Below are 17,805 nucleotides of genomic sequence, written 5' to 3' on the forward strand. Positions count from 1 at the left end.
GCACTGAAGAGCCACAGGTCAAGGACTAAGAGGACAACAGTCAGGAGCATTAATGGAGTCCTTGGACCAAGATTGGAGGCTGGAACACCACATTTAGCAAGTCGTGGGTCATTTTAGGCCAATTTTGAAGGTATTTTCTTAAAAGACAGTGGTAAATGGAGTAGAAGAGGGGAAAGTCCTAGTTACTTTTCAGGAACAGTCTTCTCTCTCTTCATTCTCAAGCTTGAGCCAAGCTTCCATGGAGGAAAACCACCCTAGATCTCTTCTCTCCCATCTCCATTGATCAAAAGGCTTCTACCACAGCCTCCCAGGGACCTGAGAGCTTAAGTCTCCATGCTCTAAGCTTTTCAGAGAGTACTCTTATGGCTCATAGGCCATCATTTTATCTGTGCCTGCAGTTCTTAGATCACCTTGCATTGAACCAGAAGGGGAGCTGCAAAAGGTATGTTGCCTTTTTCCTTTCAGGCTTGCAGATATTTCCTTGAAGGAAGCGCAGGATGACGACGAAGAAGAAGGCGGGAGAAAGAAGAAAGGCTATGTCCACTCGCAGAAGGATCTCCACGAGGTAGCCGAGATATCGCACTCGGAGTGGTAGAAATTGATGAAGTGCGCACTGGCACTTATAGACAGCTCTGTCATCCAGAGGAGCTGATCAGTGCTACACTATCGTCGACGACGGCTCGAATGCGTTGTTCGCGATCTCCGCCACTTACAGCTGCTCGTGGTACGTCTTCTCCACAGAGATGACCGGTGCGTAGGATGAAAGCATGAAGTGGATCCTCAGGTATGGCACCAGGTTGGTCTGGAACTCGGTCACGTTCACATTCAGGGCTCCATTGAAACGGAGGGAGGCTGTCAGGGACGAAGTGACCTGTGACACAAGCTTGTTCAAATTGGTGTACGTAGGTCTGTCGATGTCCAAAGAGTGCCTGCTGCAGATGTCGTAGATTGCCTCATTGTCCAGCAGAACAACCACATCAGTGTGTTCCAAGAGAGAGTGAGTAGACAAAATGCTGTTGTAAGGCTCTACAACAGAAGTTGACACTTGAGGAGATGGATAGACGGTGAAATCGAGCTTGGACTTCTTGCCGTAATCCATAGAAAGTTGCTCAAAGAGCAAGGATCTGAGACCTGATCCCATTCCACCTCCAACAGCGTTGAAAACTAGGAAGCCTTGAAGCCTCATGCAGTTGTCTGCCGACTTGTGGATCCGGTCCAGGCAGAGATCGACAGATTACAAGCAAGTTAACAACTGTGATTTGCTAGCTAGATAACTAGAACTCTCTGTAAGCTTTATAGCACATTTCAAGTATGAGTGCAGCATCCTTCTTGGCCTTCGCAGAGCCTGTCTCAACAATATAATTTCATCATGGATCCTGCTACTTTCTCGGTTTTCTTGGTCGCAATGCTGCATGGTACGACAAATCTGAGCTAAAGACTGTGAAAAAGACTGTCCTTCAGATATGACAGTAGGAGGATTTCCTTGCATTGTGACTTCAGTTCCCTGCTGACAACTGAATGTTGCTTCTACAGACAAATCTTTCTGAGTACAATGTCCAAAAACAACAGCATTAAGAGTTCCTTGAAAATCTTCAAGGATCTGCGCAATTACATGCTTTGCTTCTTGCCGGTATACACACCCTAGTTGGTGCAAGTTTTGAGCAGAGATATCAGGACATTCTGCATTTAAGCACGTATAGACTCTGCTTGTTAATAGAGCAGACTCTCCAAAGTACTTTCTCTTCCTTTCTTTTCCAAGGGTCTCAGGATTGTGCATTACGTCAGAGCTCCTATCAGAGAAGATCATCAAGATCAACATCATACTCGCTCCCAGAGTGCTAAGCAGAGATGGATTATTAGAAGTGTGCTTATGGACAACGTCATATCCTGGAAAAACATAGCTCCTGTAAGGTCAAGCATTGTTTCATTCCTTGGATCTCCCAGTGGCAGCACTGGTGCACGCTGGGCATTGGTAGATGTGCTTTAGTGTCCTAATCAACAAGTGACTTCCTTGACATGGAACCCTTCTGGGAGATATCCTTACAAAAAGTCATGAAGATTTCCTGAGCAAGGATAATGAGTTTGAAATGCGTTTGGTTAGACATCAATCTTACATTACTACATAAATATGGTTGGCCTTGATGGCAATGTAATGTGCTACAAGTGTCTTTTATATTACTAAAGGTTGATTCCTGAAATCCCTATGAGAAGCAGTACACGTGGATGGATATCAATAGCAGATGCTTCTAATTGATTGTAATCTTTTATATTACTGAAGGTTGATCCTTGAAATCCCTATGAGAAGCAGTACATGTGGCTAGATATCAATAACAGATGCTTCTAATTGATTGTAATCAAAGATTCATATAATGTCATTATAGTATTGAAAATCTAGGATCTTGGAGTCCTTAAGAAAGTTACATTGTTAGCATCGGCATCATGGTTTGATTCAGCATTTACAATCTAGGAGGTGGCACAAGGAGCTCCTTTTATTGTCATGATGCATGTGGGAAGTTCATAGAAGGAGGTTTTTAGTAGTTATTCACATGGCAAATTGGGGACTATACAAACCTTCTAGTCTTCAAGGTTTTATAGAGATTGAGGACTTCTTTGTTGGTCTTTTCATATGAAAAGATAAGGATTATGATCAAGCTAGCAAAACTTCAGTTTCCCTTATTGTACAATGGGGTGCTTAAAACAAGGATCCTTTGAAGGTCAGTTTCATACATTACTTTTGGGCATTACCCATGTAATGCACCGGGATGGATCATACACAGACCACTTGACATGCTGCAAAAGCTTGCATTAAATCAGTGAGTGCATGCACAGTACAAGGCAATGCTGAGGTCCCCAAATGTGTGGCACATGTAAACTCTAGTACATGGACTTAAAACACAGTTGGTGCAATTGCACTAGTTTGTATAAGAACGCATTCCCAGAAATGTTTGGGCTAGAATACTTCATAAATGCTGAAAGATGAGCTGTTGACTGCTTCAAGATTGTTCTTTGCAAGGATTGTTAGGGTGTGAGGTTTGGCATTGTAATTAGACCACTAATGGCAACAAAGATGAGGCGGCAAGTCTTTGATCATTGCTACTAAACTCATCTGATGCATCACGATGCACATGTTGTAACAACTGAAGAGACTTTCCTGCTGAAAGGATTGACTTGGCCATTTCAGATGTCCTTCTTTGGGTATCATCAACTAGCTTTGGAGACTTGAAATAACACAAATGAAAACCTTACTGCCAGAATGTGGCGTACTCAATCTTCTTGGAGTTGGGCATCTCTAGGACACCAATGCATTGTGTGCCTTTTTATTAAGCTGTCAAAGTGAGTTTGGTGGTGGTTTAGCAATTATCCGAGGGAAGTACCAGATTTGTTGTATGCTTATGATGGCCTCTATGGGTTTAGCTTGCTTGGAGAACTAGGCTTGAAAAGTTTATGTTGGAGCTAGGTATCTAAGTTACAGCACCCCCCTCCGGAGATTGCTGTACTTTCATATCTATTTGGGTTGCATCAGAGACAAGGATCTCAAGCTGCTTAGACACTATTGCATGCATTTTAGACTCTGACTGAAAAGATTATCATGTTTAGAGAAAAGACATGATAATGGCCTCAATGATTCCAAGGAAGAGATGAATTAGCTGCTACTAGAGGCATCAATGCTGATCTTAGCAGTTGACATAGCTTATTGATGCAATTCACCTTGTGGAAGACAAGAACAGAAATAGAGAAGTTATGCAACCTTGTTGATGCTCATCAAACAAGAAGATTTTGAAAGCAACTTGACTACAATGGCAGCTGAGATCAATAGCTCCAGCTCTAATTAACAAGGTTGGCTTCAAACACAGGCTAATATTGACAAACTTGGAGCTTTAATTGATCGGTGTATTGCTCTTATGAAGGCAGACATAGAAAAAGGAGCAAGACTTGAATCAAATGCATATGCTTATGGCCAACATGTATATGCTGATGGTACACACTATGATCTGCATGCATCTTATGAATATGAAAAACAACAACATGCAAATGAACATGAGTAGTATGCAAGTACATCTGGACAGCGTGTTAATGCTTATAAACATGATGTACCATGTCATAATGCAGAGTATCATTCCATTGAACCTTGGTAGTATGCAAATGAACATGAGCAGTACGCAAGTACATTTGGACAGCATGTTAATGCTTATAAACATGATGTACCATGTCATAATGCAGAGTATCATTCTATTGAACCTTGGCAGTATGCAAATGAACATGAGCAGTATGCAAGTACATCTGGACAGCATGTTAATGCTTATAAACATGATGTACCATGTCATAATGTAGAGTATCATTCCATTGAACCTTGGCAGCAGAATGGCTATTATAGGCAACATGCTTATGCTTATGAGCATCCACCTTTTCAGCAACATAGTCATGATTATACATGGAAACCTTTCTTAATTGAGCAGCCCAATTCTTATGGACGTGACAATAATGGTCATGTTTATCACTACCCTTCTAGCTTTGATCAGTAGCAAGTTCATAACTACCATGGTACCCCATATCCCAATCAGTTCATACCTCATGATTACCCAAATGTAATGATGAGTTCTTTTCCAAGTGCTGATGATGAAGAAGAGAGCAATGAGCAAGCTGAACAACAAGATTGGGATAATGAACAACATGATCAACAAGAAGATGAGCAAGAAGACTAAGAAGATGTACAAGAAGGGAACAATGAAGAGCAAGATGTACAAGTTGATGGCATCTTCGTTGATGAATCACATGAGGCACTTACAGATGTAGATGGTTATGCTGAAGGTTTTAGACTCTTAGAGAAATCTCATGATGATATTCTTGAGCATGAGTTTACACTTAATCAAGGTTTACAACAGCCATTGAACGCATTTGATAATGAGTACCTTGATCGTGGTTATGATGACTGGCACATGCCCGATGATGATATAATACATGATTTGGTCATACATGAATATGACAATGGCATTGTGCTTCCCTATGATCCGCGAGATTATGGATGTGATCATGGACTTGATTATGGGGATACTTCATTGTATCCATTTGATCCGGGTGGATTGGAGTATGTGGTTGATGAGCATTCTCTTCTCTTGGACAATCATTATGACAGAATACCTTTTGACCCAGGAGGTTAATGGATTGCTTGGGATCTCATTTAGACCAACATCCATCTTTTTGGTAGACTCTTTTGGCTGAAATCTAGCTAATTATGGCACTGCTTTTTCTTAGATTGACTGCAGACAGCTCTCTATTTCAAAGCAGATTTTACCCTGCACTATGGATAGCAATGGACACAGTACATGGGCTTAAAATACTCTTCAAGAGCTTCGTTTTGATATATGGTAGGTCTCATTTGGACACTTCTACCAGAAGTTATGGCAGATTTGGTCCGGCAGGGTTTGTTTACACAGCAAGCTGTCTACTTTGTTTTGAGATTACTTGTTGAAGACTTTATGGCTCCATATACTTTTGAAGTACTCCAGATCATGTATATAGCTGAGGCTTACTTCCGTTCTTCCATCTCAGTCCATATAGTTGGTCATACTTCATTCATTTCCCATTTATAAACCTGTAAAAACAGAGTAGTACTCTGTTCTATCCATTTTTTTCTAGTCTTCCAGGTTTTTTTTTTAGGACAAAAACTTTTAGGAAGGGATGGATTGTAAGAAGCTGAGAATAAGGATTTAGTGTAAATAATATTGATATTATGCCTGAAAGGTGAGAAGGATCGAAGCTTGCACTCGAGAGCTATGGTGGGAGAGCAAGAGCAAGAAAGAGAGAGACAAGAAATGGGAACTCCAACAGTCACAATGTGTGACCGGGCCTTCCTTTATTCAAACTGTCACTAAAAGAATAAAGAATAAAGTGACGGTGACGGGCGCCCGTCACCTGCAGTGTGCAGTGGCGGTGACTATCAGTGTAGTAAATCACGGGCGGCTAGGCAGAGGCGCCTTTACCCCCAACAACCTCCCACTTAAAGGCGAATCTACCCTAGTGAGGAGTGAAAAGAAAAAGAAAAAAGATTGTACAACATGTACACATGTACAACAGGATGAGGAAAGACGTCATCTCATCCCATACCCATCAACCTCCTGAGGAAGGCAAAGCGCTCTGTAGAGAGGCATTTTGTGAGCAGACCTGCAGGATTCTGGTCAGTCGAGATCTTAACAAGATCAATAGGCTTGTCCTCAACAACCCCATGTATGAAGTGATACCTCACCTCAATGTGTTTCGTCTTTGCATGGAAGACCGGATTCTTGGCTAATTGAATAGCACTCATAGAATCCGAATGCAGTATAGGGAGAGCATCAATGCCAAGGTCAGCAACCAAACGACCCAACCAAATGGCCTCCTTGCAAGCCTCAGTGGCTGTAACATACTCGGCCTCTGTAGTAGAAAGGGCCGTGCATTTCTGCACCCTAGACATCCAAGAAACAGCACCTCCAACATATGTGAATACATAGCCGGAAGTGGACTTCCTACTATCTGCATGTCCTGCATAATCAGAGTCAGTGTACCCCACAACTCCTGTATCCTGGCTGCCATAGCATCATATCTGCAGTGCCCTTCAGGTACCTCATGATACCCTTCATGGCATCCCAATGCTTCTTGCTAGGTGTAGCCAAATAGCATGCCACAACGCCAACTGCAAAGGCAATATCTAGACTAGTGACTATCATGGCATACATAAGACTGCCCACTGCGGATGCATAGGGAATCTTGGCCATCTCGGCCCTCTGCTCATCTGTCTGCGAACAATCAGCTTGTGATACCTTCACATAAGAAGGCAATGGACAACCAATAGGCTTTACGTCCTGCATGCGGAAGCGCTCAAGGACTTTATGAATGTACTCCCTCTGTGACAAGTAGAGGAGTCCTTGATGCCTGTCGCGTCTAATGCGCATACCAAGTATGTGAGCGGCTTGTCCCAGATCTTTTATCTCAAAGCTCTTCTTGAGATGAGCCTTAAGAGCATCTAGCTCACCATGAGCTTTCCCTGCTCTATCAGCATATCATCCACATAGAGGACCAAAATCAATAAAGAACCATCACGAGCTTTCTTCTGTAAAGACACGGATCCATAGCACTCGTGCTGTAGCCCTGTGACTGCATAAAGGCATCAAACTTATGATACCACTCCCTAGGTGCATGTTTCAAGCCATAAAGACTTTTCTTCAATTTGCACACTAGGTGCTCCCTGCCAGGTTCTGCAAAGCCCTTAGGCTGCTCCATATAAATCTTATCATGCAAGTCCCCATGTAGGAAAGCCGTCTTGATATCCATCTGGTAGATCCAAGTCAAGCTGAGCAACCAAAGCCAAGACTAAGCGTAGGGTGGTCATCTTAACCACAGGAGGAAAGACCTCATCAAAGTCCACACCATGCTCCTGCTTAAAACCCTTTGCTACCAATCTAGCCTTGTATGCCGGCTTGGGGTGTTTAGGGGTACTTTTCAGCTTGTACACCCACTTGCATGGCAAAGCCTTCTTGCTCGTAGGCAAGGAAACCAAATCCCAAGTGTCATTCTTATGCAAGGAGTCTATCTTAGACTGCATAGCCCTCTCCTAGGAGTGACTATCACCCCTGCACATAGCCTCATCATAAGTGAAAGGCTCTCCTACATCTGTAACCAAGACATAATGCATCGAGGGTTGAAATCTATCAGGTGGACGTCTGTCTCTAGTAGACCGTCTCACGGTAGGCTCTGCTGCCTGCCCAGCTGCCTATCCAACACCTTGACCATGAGCATCTGTTGCAGCTGTAGGCTGTCCAACTGGCTATGCGGGAGCTCTCGGCTCCTCCTAAAATATGACCCTGCGGATCTCAACAACTCTCTCAGGTTGCCTATGTATCTTGTCTTCATGGAAGACTACATCATGACTGCGGATGACTTTCCGCGCCTGCGGATCCCAGAGACGGTAACCCATCTTGCCTGTATCCCCATAACCAAGGAAAATGCATTTGATACTCTTAGGATCCAGCTTACTTCTTTTGTTCCTGGGCACATGGCAAAATGCCTCACATCCAAAGACACGGAGATGCGCATAAGAGGGAGGTTTTCCAGTCCATACCTCCTCTGCAACCTGGAAATCCAAACCACTAGAAGGTGATCTGCTTATGACATGCATAATTGTACTAACTGCCTCAGCCCAAAAGCTCTGTGGTAGGCCTGCATGGCTAAGCATACTATGTACATGCTCCTGGATGGTTCTATTCATCTGCTCAGCCAAACCATTCAGGGGGGGTGTAGGGGGCAGTCAACTAACGCTTAATACCCCTCTCATCACATAACTGCTCAAAAGCACGTGAGACATACTCACCTCCATTATCTGTCCATAGGCATTTCTGAAACACAGGCAAGACATCGCATTTCAGCTTAATGGGATAAGCCCAAACTTTCCGTGAAAATTCATCTATGAAAGTAACAAAATACTTGGCACCACCCATAGACTGACAAGGCATGGGCCCACAGACATCCAAATGTACCAATGCCAAGGGCTCACTCATGTGTGGCCTACCAGACTTCTTATGCATAGACATAGTCTGCCTGCCCATAAAGACAATGCTCACATGAATCAAAACATGCATAATCAAGGGGCGGTAAGTACTGCAAACCAGAAAGCATTTTCATTCCCTTCAAAAACATATGGCCCAAACGGGCATGCCAAAGAGATACATGTGGGATAGAACCCACAGACAAAACATGATCAAGGGAAGAAGCTGATACAATCAAGGGATAGAGGCTGCCAGCCTTAGCACCTCTCGCAATCACAAGTCTGCCACGAGTGATCTTTCATGCAGAGTCTCCAAAACATACATGATATCATGCGTCATCAAGCTGTCTAGCTAACAGGAGACTGCGTGTCAAAGCAGGTACATGACGTACATCTTGCATAATAAAACTACTACCTGAAGGAAACTGCACCCTAGCATCACCAATGCCCACAATATCAAGAGAGCTATCATCACCCAAGCGCACAAAACCGGAAACAGTACGGTATGAATGAAACCACTCTCAGCGAGGTGTCACATGAAAGGACGCACCTGAGTCCAAGAGCCAACACTGTGCATACATAGAGTGTATCTCTGTCATCTGCGAAGCACTAGAAGAAGCTACAAGGATATAATCATCATCATCAACATCCTCAGGCTGCATAACATTGATCTCTTCAATTTTAACACTGGACTTTGCAGGCACTATGCTGCGATCAGAAGACTTATCCTGCACTTTGTCTTTCCCCTTATCTTTGCGCCTTTCATTGCGTAGTTCATGGCATTGTGGCCTAATATGGCCCTTTTTCCCACAATGGTGACAAGTAACATCTGCATTCCTGCCACGGGATTTGCTACGTGACTTCCCACGAGACTTGGACTGAGATTTCTGAGAATCCCGTCCATGGCCACTGCCACTGCCATGCTTTCTATATCCATCATTCTTGCCTCTAACTGTCATAGCATACGACACACGAGAGGCATCCAAATTCTTACGGTTAACCTCTTCCTGCTCTGCAGAAGAGGACTCTCAACATTAGATAATTTCAAGATAGCAGTAGAGGCACATAATGTAGTGCGGAATACATCCCATGACTCATTAAGAGTACCAAGCAAGAAAAGAGGAGTGACATCCTCTGCAAAAGTGATGTCCTGTGAAGTCAAGTTCTTGAGTATAGCATGGAACTGGCTCAAGTGAGCAGACATGGTCACATTCTCCTTCATGCGCAGATCCATAAGCTGCTTCAACCAATACATCTGACTCGCTGGACTTTTCTTATCATAGAGATTCTTGATTTTATCCCACAACTACCATGCACTCTGTTCTTCCTCAAATACATTGTAGTGAACTTGTTCTGTGAGAGATAATACAATAGTGGACTTGCATAACTCATCAAGCTCAAGCCATTTCTCATTTGGCATAGTTGCAGGTGGATGCCTGCTCAACCTCAAAGGTTTGATCTGTGATTTCTGCACCAACACCTGCCAAATCTGGCTCTTCCAATAAGAGTAATTCGTACCATCAAGCTTAATGATGTTGAAAATAGCATGATCAGTGGACGAACTCGCCATAATGCAGGCTGGAAGACTGTAGACAGTTCAAAACTGCTTGCTGTTTACGGCAGAAAATGATAAAAAAATCACCAAAATCAAGAGAAAATGGCGAGAAAAGTGTAACCAAAGCTGCTACCCACCAAGTACTAATGAAAGTACATCATTTCAGAATATTTCAGCATGAAAAATCCATGTTAGTCCATACATATATGCTTGCTGTAATAAATTACAGATTTCAGTAAATGAGAGCTAATAGTGCCAATCATTTCAGAATATTTCAGCATGAAAAATCCATGTTAGTCCATACATATATGCTTGCTGTAATAAATTACAGATTTCAGTAAATGAGAGCTAATAGTGCCAAAATTGGATCCCAAGTCAATCAGATACTGCCAAGACCAAAGCCGGCATCATGCAGGCATAACATAGGCATATGACAGTCTATAAGTATGAATCCAACACCCAAACATATCATACAAACATCTGCCAGTGAGTAGGCATACCCCCCAATCAACGGGGCAAAGTGTTCTTGCCACTACCAAAACTTGACACAAGTAGGTGTCAGCTCACAAAGATACGGATCCAAAATTTGAGACTTAGCTCATAAGCATACAAAGAACCAAGGCATATAAACCATGCATCATCCCAAAGGGTAAGAAATCCCAAAGTCTCAAGTGTCTCTAACTGCTCAATAGCATGTAACTGCTCAATGCATAAAAGCACCGCCTGCTCAATGTCTGATAAGCATTCAAGAATGCTCCCACTGGCACAAAAGCCGTATGTAGGAGATCAAGAGCTCAAACCAAGGCAAGACATAGTGCCAATGACATAAGGCCAAGACAATACATCAATAGTACATCTCGAACATGTAGGCAGTAGAGCATTCGTATGTAGCATCAATAAGCAGGTATAAGACATCAAGTACATCCCAATCCAAACTCTGACAAGCCAAGTAACATCCAAGACAACTCCAGATAATCCAAAATGCATCCAAGGTAGAGCTTCAATGAGTACTCAAGCTCAACGTATGCATAGGGTAATCAACCGGGACATGAGCATCAAGCCGTAGGCAACGGGTATGCATAAACCCAAGGAGCATCACTGTCAAAGCATATACCACTGTCAAGCATGAACCATGTCAATGAGTGCGTAATGTCAAAGCTCTTCCAAAAGCATCCGGAATGAAATCCAAGCTCGAAGTCGTACCCCGAAGATCAATACTTCATGGCATATATCCAAGACATAGGCTAGAACCAATAGGCATAACCCAAGGCATGTGTAATAGCTTCAGCCCACTTTATTACAGCCAAGAATGACTGTCAAAACTGAGAAATTTCAGCATGCTAAATCAGCTCCAAATGGTTGCCAAACAATAGGTATACATTCCCCTAACATGTAGGCATCATACGGGACCAACCGGGCATCAAATGACAATGTCGGGCAAGCATAAACATCAAATGTTACTGTAGCACTGTTATAAACTGCTTGTGGACTATTATGACAGTCCCAAAATAGTGCTAAATCAGACCATAAGCAATGTTAATGCTCAAACCTTTGATACCAAGCATCAAAGCATGTGCAAATGCCTCAAATGAAGCCTGTTTAAGTGCCCAATGGCTTGGAGCTTGAGTAGTACCCTGTGATGCAGATGGGGACCAGCCTAGAATCAGGCGCAAACAGTGTGCTACTGTCCTAGGTGGCCTACAACCCATGTGGCATAAATGGGGTGGAGGAGGGGCTCAAGTAGGTGCCCAAGGGGGCACACAACAAGCCTCAAGGGGTCTTGATCAAGGGCAATGTAGATATGAAGCAAGGGAGCATCAATGGTACCTGCCCGAAACTGTTCACAGCCTGTGTGACCTGAAAACAATACAAAACCCTGTGGGGAATGAAGCAATACCTTTGATGTAATGCCCTAAGGGTGCCCAACAATGCCGGGAAGAAGCTTGGAAAGCCGGGGAGTGATGGGAGCTCGAAGGAGTCGGATATGGCTGCCGGGAAGGAGACCCAATGCAAGTAGGGAGTTGAGGGGAAGCTGAGAATGCCACGAGCCAAGCTCAAGATTCAGGAAGCCGAGCTTTGATACCAATTGAAAGGTGAGAAGGATCGAAGCTTGCACTCGAGAGCTATGGCGGGAGAGCAAGAGCAATAAAGAGAGAGACAAGAAATGGGAACTCCAACAGTCACAATGTGTGAGCGGGCCTTCCTTTATTCAAACTGTCACTAAAAGAATAAATAATAAAGTGACGGTGACGGGCGCCCACCACCTGTAGTGTGCAGTGGCGGTGACTGTCAGTGTAGTAATACACGGGCGATTAGGCGGAGGTGCCTTTACCCCCAACAATGCCATGTCACACTGATATTGGTATAAAAAGAGAGGACATGTAAATTTTCATATCTTTTTGACACATTAATACAATTACAGTCCTTCTCTCCCATCTTGCTCACAGCTTCTATGGCTTCTCCCTCTTTCTTGTCTTTCTCTCTCCAAATCTAGTCTTTCTCTCTCCTTGTCACTCTTCTTCTCTCTCTTCCTACAGTATTTCTCTCTCTTCTACAGTCTTCTCTCTTCTCTTTCTCTCTCTCTAGTCTCTCTCTGACAAGTTAAAAGCCTAACTCCCAGGGGGGTTCCACTTATAAGAAATCATCTATATAACTGGAGTTCAAAGGATATTAAGAAATACATTTTCTTTACATGTTGGAAGACCTTAAAATGACCTCTTTTACTTTACTAAACTTATGAGAAAATTTTAATTGTAATTTACAAATCCCTTTTGTAAATATAATCTTATAAATTTTACTAAATATAATATCCTTTCTTTTGAACTCGCATGGTATCTTACATGTTCTATAAGGCGAATCCCCCCTCCCCCCTTGGGGCTATCTCCCTTCAATAACATGGCAATGACGAGGTCTACTAAGTAAGATATAATAGATTTTGTAAGATATTGTCGCATTATACCTAAAAGGACTATTAAATTTGAGATTTAAACACTCTCACAAAAATTTCAAGGGTCATTAGGAACATTAAGCACAATGGAATCTTAAAGTGAGACATCAATCAACCCCTAAAATACACTACTATATGCATAGGCTAGTGGAAGAAGGTGAATTTGATTTTGTTCTAGTATTATCAAAAGTTAAAGAAGGTAGCAACATATTGCAGCCAAGCATAAAGAAATAAATGTTTTGAAATACTTGTATTAAAGTTTATTTAATGATTTACATATGAGTAAGCCATTGACCAAGAGATTCCATTGCCCTTTCTATATGTGACACCCCTTAATGCATTTGAGTGGAGAGCTATGTCAAATAGCCTTGGTACCAGTGTTCTAATAGGTTTGGTCTTTTCCTTGCACTTAATTTGATACCTCTGAGTGCAAGTCACTATGGGTAGAGTGTGTTTTCTTACTCTACTTCTTTTACTTCCTTGTTGATGGAGTATATACTAAAGTTTCTAGAGTCCTACATGCATCTCCTCCTCCTTTTTTGTGTACATCAAAATAAACAAACACCTTCAAGCAAGCCTCTGAATGCCATTTATTCACTTCCTCCTAAAAACATAACTAGTTCTATATTGGCATCCTCCATACTAAGATTAACTAATGCAATTATGTTTGAAAAATGCTTATTTTATTTCATGACATCCATTTGTAATACCTTGAAGCTTTTATGTAAAAGATCTACATATAAGATATGGATTAGTTGCATCAATGTTGAGTATCATTTTAGAGAGATGTTGGATTCACTTAAACATCAAAGCATCACTAGGTATATGTCCATGACATGACATGATGAGATTTATACATGACCACACCCATTTTATGAGACATTTCTCAATGCTACCCTTTCAATGCCTTTTGCATATTTTTTCCTCCACAAGTACTTGCCACTTTTCAAAAAACATATGAAATATGTAATAGTGTAAATATTTACAAGACCTCATTCAAAGATAATTGTCGAGTACTTGAGGGAACATCAACTTACAATTTTTCATAAACAACACCAAAAACTCTATTTCCTTTTTTGAGCCCTACAAAATTATTAGAGCTTTGTTCGTCAATTTAGACTAGTCTTCTCTCAATGACATCATTTGATGATTTCTACCAAACAAATTCTTGTTCCTTTCTTTCCAATCTCGGGGTTTTACACTTGAGGGAGTCCTCATTTAGACTACCCCACTCACCAAACAATGCTTGCTTCGTATTGATGCCATAAAAAAATTTTGCATTACAAACCCAATCCTTTAGTAAATTTTTCACATTACTAACTTTCATGCACTTCCAAAAAAAAATTGTTAACATTTTCTTCCTCTCATTTGCATAATGATAGAGAATTTGTTTGTAATTAGCCTCCAAAGCACTAAATTAAGCCTTTTAGAGGGAGTGGCCTTCCATCAACTAGTGTTTTTGCTCCACCAAGTCCTATATTTAGATCATTTTCTAGAAGCATAATGAGTTATATAAAGTTTTCTCTCCTCTTGTAGAAAATATTTGTCTTCGTATGTTTCTAAAGCAAGATGCCCATTAGGGATATAAAAAATTTGGAAAATGTGTTTGCAAAGACCCTACATGCAGTTGCCAATTCGACCTTTTCTTCAAGTTTTGTAGCAATCATCATGTGTCACTGTCTTCCAAACAATAGGTGTCCACTATCTTGTCTATTGATAACATTTCGAGCTTTTTCTTATCCCCAGACATCCTACCACCTTAGATTTTCTTTAGAGCTAATCTTCTTCTCAACCAAGGAATATGGTGGACCAAAAGTGAATTTTGAAAGTACAAATGACTTGTAATAAGAAGGTGTCACCTCTCTTATCAAATGTTTCAAACAATTTAGTAGCATCAAAAACCTCTCTCCATGTGGATACCATGGCTTGAGCAACATGTAGTTCCAAAATCTAAATCTTCTAGCCCAAAAAAATCATGTCATACCATTCAACCCCCTTCAATCCTCCTTTCATCTTCACTTTTGCTAACAATTTGTTAATAAGAGTGGTCTAAGAATGTGCACTATCAAGATGCCCTGAGGCACAGAAATAGAAGAAACTATGATTTTTCTTTAGCTTGGGAATGGCTTAGTTTTAGGGTTTAGGGTTTTAAGGTTTAGCATTTAACAATTAGGGTTTTTGATTTATGGTTTAGGGTTAAGGGTTTATGATTAAGGGTTTATGATTAAGGTTTAGGTTTTATGGTTAGGACTTAGGGATTAGGGTTTAGGGTTTAGGCACCCAAGCCTCCATCATTCCTTTGAGTTGTCACGATTAGCTAAGCTATGGATGTATATCCTCTATTGCTTTCTTGATTCCACACAAAATGAAACCAAATTCTTCTCTCTTTTTTTTGCCAAATCAATAAGGTAAAGTGGACCCATATAGGTCAAAGTGCAGAGGCTTTAGGCAGCTTAGATAATTTGATTTTTATTGGTTGGTGAATGGAATGGGTATATCCTAGGGAATAAAGTAACTTTGGGTGCGAGAAAAGAACATGTACCAAGCTCTTTATACAAGTTGTATGTAAATTACACGGAATCTCATCGAATGGAGCCTATTATTTTTTACACATTCGCTATTGTAAAAACAAAGTTCAACCCGTTTAGGTCACGGATATGCTCATTTTAGTCTCGGTGAATCATTGAAAGATAACTAAGCATTGCCATGAACCTCATCTTCATTGACTAGTACAAACCAATAAAGACAAGGGAGTAAGTATTTCATTTTCTTATTCTTTCAATGACCTTCTAGCTAGCTTACTATTTGCTTCATTGGGATGTCAACATCTGAAGGACAACCCAAGTACCTAATACTTGGCCCAATCCAAACTACTTGAAGCCTTGTGGTTAGAGCCAAGGCTTAAAATCATTCTAGCTTAAGTAGATCGTTTAAATTATTCTAGCTAATCAAAGACTCATGAAGCTTGGAGATTGGTTTGTAGACCTCCAACAAATTACAAATTGATCCTCTATCAAGTTCAAACATATTAGAATTTTCATTAGTAAAAAAATGTGAAATATAGGTATTATTGTGCATTAAGAACAATCCTTTGATAGTTCTGCATTGAACTCTTTTGGCCCTATTCTTCAAAAGAAAATTAAAAATAATAAGAGGGCACTCCCACATGATTGCCACATATAGACAAAAACATTATGGGTGCTAGCAAACTCAAAGGAGAAAGTATCATGTATAATATTTCATTGTCTTAGCAAGAACATACATTTTATGATAAGTCCAAATTAACTACTTTTGCATATTCTACTAGATTATAGAAGCATATGTTGATAAACTAGCCTTTTCTTAGTAGTTTTGAATGGCCAAAGTGTGCACACTACAATAGAATGGAAGCAGAGATGTGGATGGGTGACGTGCAAAAGAGGATGAGTTAAATTTTGTAGATAAAATCGTCTCCACAATCATGGCATGCTCAAAGTTCAATTTGCAATTTTAAACATGAAGTTTTATACAACCATTTTTTTGTTATTTTTACACATGACTACATTTGACACCATTTAAAAGACAGATACAACAATATTAGGCATTGCGAAAAGCAAAAAAATAAAACCTTCTAGGGAAAACAGAAAGTAAATGGACACACACGCACACACGCACACACACACATAGAGCTCTGTGTGTGTGTTGATCGAAGGTGTTACGAGGTGTTGGGGCTCTTATACACCCTCTATTCAGAACATCCAAGGTTGACTTCGTTTTCAAATGTCTATAGGATTTATGGTTTGCATACGTTTATTTTGGTCATTTACAACTTTTTTATTGTTTTTAAACAACTCAAATCCATGGAGTAGTCTATTATTTAGGGTTTTTTAAATACCTTCATGATGTTGGGCTTCTATTAGTCTCTCTCTATGTTACTGTGGAGAGGGGCTCTAACCACAACTAGAGTAGCCTCTACCAAAACAACCTCTACCATGGCACTTATGCCCATGGCCACTACTACTACTACCACTCTCATGGGATGGCTCATGCTTTGGGGATTGTGAAGTGCTTGCATCTTGGAGAGGCAAAGCTGATACTACTAGAGTTACTAGGGATTGTGCAACTATTCATAGTTGAGAAGGCCAAGGGTGGTCATGTATTCATATAGCTTGAGTGGGGTGGGAGGATGCCCACAAAAGGCCTCTATCTGAGCCATCATTCTTGCTATCTCATCCTCAAGGTTGGGATCTTGAGATTATGACCCCACCACATGAAAGTTTTCATTAAAATGAAGAGAAATATATACAAAAAACATAGTATAAAAACACAACTATTACTATGGCAAACCATCATTATAAAAGAATAAACCAAACATCAAAGTACATATAGATGGTCGTAACTTAGATTAGTTGATGATTTTTCTTTCTTTTTCTTTAAGGAACAAACAACACAAATGGTGCACCCTAAATACATAAGAGAGTAATAATTAGATAAGTTGGTAATTAAATAATTGAATCATATATTTATTTAGTTCAACAACTAGATGGCTTAGGATAAGTAAAATGCTACTTTCAATTTCTTGTATGTTTAATAGAGTGCAATACTCTCCTTAAATCAATCAAGGTTATTCACTTCCTCCTCGAACTATATAAATTTTGATCCCATTTCATTTATCAACTCATGTGTTAGTATCCCTTCTCTACTCTAATTTTGTTGTAGTGCTAGTATGGCTTGGCATGGCTTGAGCTACAGTTATATACAACTATGCTTAATGTAAGCTTAGTGAAGCCTAGTATCACTTCCCCC

General features: G+C 40.8%; 1 pseudogene; it reads right to left on the bottom strand.

Annotated features, from left to right (window-relative positions):
• Positions 1 to 658: 658 nt before the first annotated feature.
• On the bottom strand, positions 659 to 1,234 carry LOC148017144 (tubulin alpha-2 chain pseudogene; annotated as a pseudogene).
• Positions 1,235 to 17,805: the final 16,571 nt, after the last annotated feature.

Source organism: Lygodium microphyllum, chromosome 22, assembly GCF_053477565.2.
Source record: "Lygodium microphyllum isolate KBCC chromosome 22, Lygodium_microphyllum_v1.1.10, whole genome shotgun sequence".
Classification (NCBI taxonomy): Eukaryota; Viridiplantae; Streptophyta; class Polypodiopsida; order Schizaeales; family Lygodiaceae; genus Lygodium; species Lygodium microphyllum.